This window comes from Amaranthus tricolor, chromosome 3 (assembly GCF_026212465.1).
Source record: "Amaranthus tricolor cultivar Red isolate AtriRed21 chromosome 3, ASM2621246v1, whole genome shotgun sequence".
Lineage (NCBI taxonomy): Eukaryota > Viridiplantae > Streptophyta > Magnoliopsida > Caryophyllales > Amaranthaceae > Amaranthus > Amaranthus tricolor.
Genome location: NC_080049.1, coordinates 20,693,112 through 20,699,761, shown reverse-complemented (window position 1 = coordinate 20,699,761; position 6,650 = coordinate 20,693,112).

Sequence of the window (6,650 nt, the reverse complement as noted above, 5' to 3'; positions counted from 1 at the left end):
TATAAGTACTTTATAAAAGCTAAAAGTTAGGATATCATTTTAGATACGTTTCTTGAGTTTTACTTTATTAAAATAACGTTTAATTGAATTTTCGTTTAAAAATATTGTTCTAATAGGAAGAGGTGTTGATACTTTCTTAATTATTAAAAATAGCTAAGAAAATATATTACTTAAGTTTAAAATAAGTTAAAAGTTTATTAATAAATTTGAAAAAAAAGTTAAATAAGAAATAAATATTAAACGGGCTCTTCTTAACTTGTAACTTTTTGGCATACTCCTATAACATGTTGAATCTCATGATGACCCCTGCAAGAAATTGTATTACTTATTTAAAATAATAATCATGAATTTTATTAGTTAAATAAACTTATCTCTTTAAAATGATTCCATATCATATTGGTGTTTTGATAAAAAAAAATTTATTTTGGACTCAAGTAATTATAAAGAATTATTAATCGATTTATCGATAAAATAGTCAAACTAATTTGTTGAAATGCTGAGCGTTGTTTTTCTTGAAAACTCATTTCATTTAGATTTTTTAAACTTAATAACTTGTCGGATTATTTTTCATAGTTATGATAGATCTGTTTTACTATTTTACTTGGTTATTTGATAAAATACGTTATTAAGTACTTAGAAATATTACCCTTGACTTTTATGATTATTTATGACATAATAATGACTTAGTTTATCCTCAGGAATCTTAGTATAGCTATGAAAATTTATTATTTGATTATTATTAATTTGTTAGATACTAGTAATTTGTTTCTATTAAAAGAGTAGAATTGTCAAAATTTTGACTAGTTGAAGTTTGACTTATAAGAATGTAAACTATTTTGGTTTATAGTCTTGTTTGATATTGCATGATATTGATTGTATGACTCTGATAGTGAGGTAACATCGAACCATGGACCGTCATGTAAAATCTAGGCGTCTGTGTTAGCCGGCACGTAAAATGCGGTGTCAAACAGGGGGTTCGAGAAAAACCTATCCTATGGAGTCTCGAGCATAACAATATTGAGAGGATTGACAACTCCCACCACAGTTAGGGTTTAGGACTACGATCCTCACCTAACCAGATCCTTACATATATCAATTGCCATTATTGTTGTGATCTTGTGATGTGCTATGATGGTAAAGTTATGAGGCTTAATTGAACTTGATTGAATAAGCATTAAGGTTACAAAGTATTTAGTAGCAGTAATGAACTTCTGCAAGTATTGAGAATGTAACTTAATGGCTTAATAAAGGTCAATAATGAGTAATAATCTTCTATATTGTGCTTGATGATTATTTTGTAAGCATGATTTAACTATCGCATCATAAGCTTGTTGACGAAATTGTACTTGGCTTTATCGCTGACCGATTTAATCGGCTGTCATTCGTATTATGGATGACAGTATTTTGCAGGAAAATTTAGTTTAGGTTTTGATCCAGGCTGCAACTTTAATTATTCTATCGAGGACTTAGCTGCATTTATTTTACTTAATGATTTTGATGACCTATATTGTACTTATGTTTTTTTTATCGTATTTAAGCAAACCTTATGTTATATTTTCTCAGTTGTAAGATTTTTAACTTATGTTTTAAATGGTTTTTAGCAGTTCGGTGTTTTACACTTTCGCATTATTTATCTTAAGTATAATTATTAATGTTAATTATGTATCGAGAATGCCACTCCTGCTACAAATATACTATGTTATAACCCCAAATATATTATGTTATAATGACAAATATATTATGTTATAACCCCAAATATATTGTTACTACACAATGTTTACTCCCAACTACATCAACCTATGTCAAATGTTCACAGTTATAATACCAATTATATTTTGGTTATATCCCCAAATATATATATATATAACCAGAAATGCTTTTATTATGATTCTACAAAAATTAGCGATAATGTTCTTCAGCATCACTGTTTTTCACCATTGATAAACCTTAATTTTTTAAAAAAAAATTCAGAAGAACCATAATAGTTTTTATTACTTTCCCCAAATAGTACATATTGTTGTCTTCTTCAACATCACTGTTTTCCACCATTGGTGAAGATTTATTTAAAAAAAAAACTACAATTGAATTCAAGTACTAAATCTTCCATTGTAGTATGAAAAACTGATTTCTTCATTTTCAAGGGATAAGTCAACGTGGGGAAGAGATAGTTAATGTTTAGACTTTTCATATTCCCAAATATAATACACGCGCATGGGAAGAAAGCAACAGTTTTTTTTAAGAAAGCAGCAATTTTTTTAAAAAACAAAAATTTTAAAGGGAGATGTGAGCTGGGCTCTTAAGAAACGCCTATACTACAGATGCTCTGTCAAGAAAGGGCCTGTTTTAATAAACTTTATTAAGACTTGTGAATAGTTTAAAGGTTACTTTTCGTAGTATTAAGTAACTCTTAAACGGATTAGTAGACTCATAAGACCTACTTTAAATTTGGTAGGTGTACACTTCATAAGAGGTTAAAACCTTGTATTGCTGATTGACTTGACTTTTGCAGAGTGTTAGCAACTTCAGATATGTACACGTAGTAACTAACGTTTATATGCAATTTACTTTAAGACATTATGATTTATTGTGATAGTATGCATTGTATCAAAACTATGAGGTACTAGTGAGTACACTTTATATGAAGAGCTATAGATTATGAATTCCTTGCGCCTAGAATAGTTTAGATAATGAGAGTGTTAGTAGAAGGCGGGGACCATCCCCTTATTTATTTACGAATTGGATTATTTCTTACTTGGAGTAGAATGACTCCTTTACAAGTAGATTTTGTATTTCGTTTGAGTTATTTAGTGGGTTTTGGCATTCTATTATCCCAAGGCACTCATTAATAGTAGAAAGCGGGAGTTATTCTCATTTGATTAAACAATAGATTACAATCAGTTGGCGTGAATCAAATGGATTATATCCGATTACTTTAGTAGTCCCCTAGGTGACATCCAACGGGATCACCGTATGGGGGTATGAGCATACTTTTGTCATTGGGCGCTGGGTGGTCGATACTGCCCCTTGACCGAGGTGTTACCATGTGGGCTTTGCAAACCCCAATATGGTGGCCTCTTCACTGGATTGGTACCCCAGTGTGTTATATTTTCCCGAAGGTAGGATCCGAGAGGGGCAGCTGAAGGGGGTATGAGCTCATACTTTGTCTTGGGCGCCGGGTGGCCGATAATGCCCTTGGCCCTGTCTTTATGCCATGAATAGAGAAAAGATCCATTACTTTTGAATATACTTCGAGGGATTAGATGTTCTGAAAGCAAATCGTGGAGTAAATAGGAAGTGTTAGGTACAGGAGTAAAACCCTTATTGTCGTTCAATGTTAGTGTTTATTCACTTGTTCTGTGGTTCTAACTACCATAAATTTGTTGATTACTGACGTGTACTATTTGTTTTCATTGTTGATGGCTCATTTTTGATGGCCCAGCTATGACACGTTAGTCTATGATCTTACGTTGAGTAGCGAGGTTATCATAGATAGACATTACAAGTGATGAAGCTTCTTTGCATTGCACACGGGGGCAAATAAGTGAGAATCTAGAAGCATATAATATTTTATTGCCTACATATAGTTTCTTTTTAATTAAGTTGTCTATGTTTTGAGTTTGAGGTACATGTCCTCCTTTGTATAAGTTATTTTTTGCGTTTGTTTTTGTGGTTTTGTATTATTAATTAGTTTATCATTCTCATTCTTTCTTCGAACTCAATCGTTTACATTGGCATGATCCATGCTTAGCATGTCGACCGATGATTAGGCGAAGATCATTCCGCCGTGATATTTTGTTACAAGGCCGATGATGCCTCTTCTTTAATATGTTTTATTGATCGTTGTTTGTTTAGGCAGATACTACTGAAATTTCTACACGATCTTGTATTGGAGTTTTTTAATACCTTTAATTAAATCATCTAACTTAACTTTCCCTATTCCTTTTTCCTTATATTTTAATTTTTATTTTTAATATAACACCCGAATTTCCTTCGTACTCTTATAGTTATTGCAAAGATTACAAAGCTAGGCAGTTAAGAAGTGTCCAACTTTACCAGGAGAGTGCCAATAATACTGAATTCAATGTGCATTTATTTCGCAATCCATATTTGTATGAAGTAGTACTGCCGTAATACCAAGGCGTAGATTTTGATCACTATACGTCTTTCATGACACCAGTTAACGGATGCACATTCTATGCAACAGTAAACATGAGTTATGAAAAAATATTTTGCAAGTACTCAAAAGTTCTTAGTTTCCTTCCTCACAGCATAAGAACCGAGTCAATAAGCTCGGCACCTACAATACTTGTTGTCTACTGATTTTATAATGTTGATACAGACGTCTTTAAAAGACAAAAACCAAGCATATATGACTTATTTCGACATTGTTCAGACTAAACAAATATCTAAATGGCCATTGTAATTAAAATTGCTATTTGAGCCAACTGACGTGCTCTCGGAAGAAATCAGAAGCAAAATTAACAATTTGTTAATTGTTAATTTGTAAACCAATTTCTTATTATTAATTTATATTATGTATTTTTGAGAAAATTTTTCCACTTGAATTTTATAATTATACATTGTTTAATTTTTATATTGTTTTCCATAAAATTTATACTTTATATTAATAATAAAAATAGATAATCAAATGGAAAATAAACGACAAAAGCAAATAATTACTTGCGACTGAACTTCTGACTAAAAGGGCTAGTCGGAGGATCCATATCCACTGCACTTCAATTGATTTTCGACTGTTTAAATAGTCGGCAATTATTGGGAAAAATAACGTTTTTTTAATAAGTGAATTTGGGAAAGTGTCTGAAATCTTGGCCTTTGAAATTTTCATCTATTTTTCTAGTAAATTTTAGTTGAAAATTGCCAATTGAAATTTAGTAGGAAAATAGTCAGAATTGCTATTAAATTTCTTCTACCCAAATCAATTGAAATTCCTACAAAACACCTACTAACATTGCATTAGTCTGGAGTAAAGTTACGACTAAATATATTTATCAAATATATTTATTACAACTAACAATAACAGTCAAAAATCAATCAATAGACCAAGATACTGACATAATTTCGACTGTTTCTATTAGTTAGAAATCAAGGTTTTTTTTTGTAGTGCATGTGTTATTTTTCAACACAGATTCGACCCTATAATCAATTTTCTAAATAGATGCTACTCCATCTATCTCTTTAAGTTTGCTACTAAGAACGATATTTATTCTCACTAGATGCAAAACATAGATTATTGAGGCGCTCTTTGTTTTTGCATATATATAAAAATTGGTGCCCTTTCTAATTAAAATTTAATTAAGAAAAAAAAATTCAACTCTGAAATAGTATGCATACAGAGAGTGTTTGGCAAATGGCTGATAGCTGATTATAGTGGTTGATTTGACTAGCTAATTTTATTAGCTAGTTTGACCAATTGATTTTGAACCCGCTGCTATAAGCAGCTTGTTCAAAAACAGCTTATTCGTATCAATAAGCTGCTTCAATCAGTTAATTCACCAAACACTAGCATTAGCTGATTTGACCATAACCCTCTATTGATATCAAAATAAGTTGAAATTGCTTAATAAGCTAATTTGCCAAACACCCTAAATCTCTTGTCAGCCACATGAGAAAAAAAAATAAATAATGGAATAATTAAAGTTCAAGTAGACAAATTTTAATAAAAAAAACACATGCCAAATAAATAAATAATAAAAATCTCAGTTCAGAAAACCAAAAGTTTATCAGTCACACTAATTCCATAAGAAAAACGCCAACATTAATAATATTTAAAAAATTAATTATCAAAATATTTAAGTATTAGAGAAGTAAAATAGGTACTACTAATGAATAATAATTACACTAAAAGTCCAAGAAAAATGTCAAGATTAATCAAAAACTACAACTTATGATTATAATTAATAAATGGCTAAAAAATTATGATTACGAATCAATCAATAACTACAAGTTAACTGCTAATCGTAAAAAAATACATTAATGCTTTGGGAGGAGAAATTGGAGCAATAAATTGGAACATGGGCGTGAATTATTTGGTCAATGTATTTTGGGTATAAATTTTACCAAAAAAAAAAAAACAGGATTTGAACCCTTGATCACTTCGGGTATGTTAAACAAAAACTTTTCCAACTAAAATAACTCGTTATAACAATACATAATTGCAATATTTAATACTCCCTCCGAACCTCCGAACCATTTTAGATGTCTCATTTGCTTGGATACGGTTATTAAGAATAGTATGGGGTCCATTAAAAATGGTAAGTAGTAAAGGGCAAGTAGTGATGGGTAAGTAGTGAAGGGTAGTTGGGTAAGTAAGGTATATGGGGGTATATTCGTAATTACTTGTGTGAACTAAGGATATTTAGGTAAAAAAAGATTGACAAAAATAGAAATGGGACAACTAAAAAGACTTTGACAAATAAGAAAATGGGATAACTAAATTGGTTCGAAGGGAGTATATATCATCTTTTATTTTTAGGATTGTGCACAATTAGACACTTTACCAAAGAAACAAATTTTACCAGCTAAATTGTCTTGATTTTTTTACAATACGTTATTTTTAATAGCAAATTTAAAATGACAGATAAATATATATTTAGATTATATGTAGGAAAAAATCTTTATACGCTTTTTTT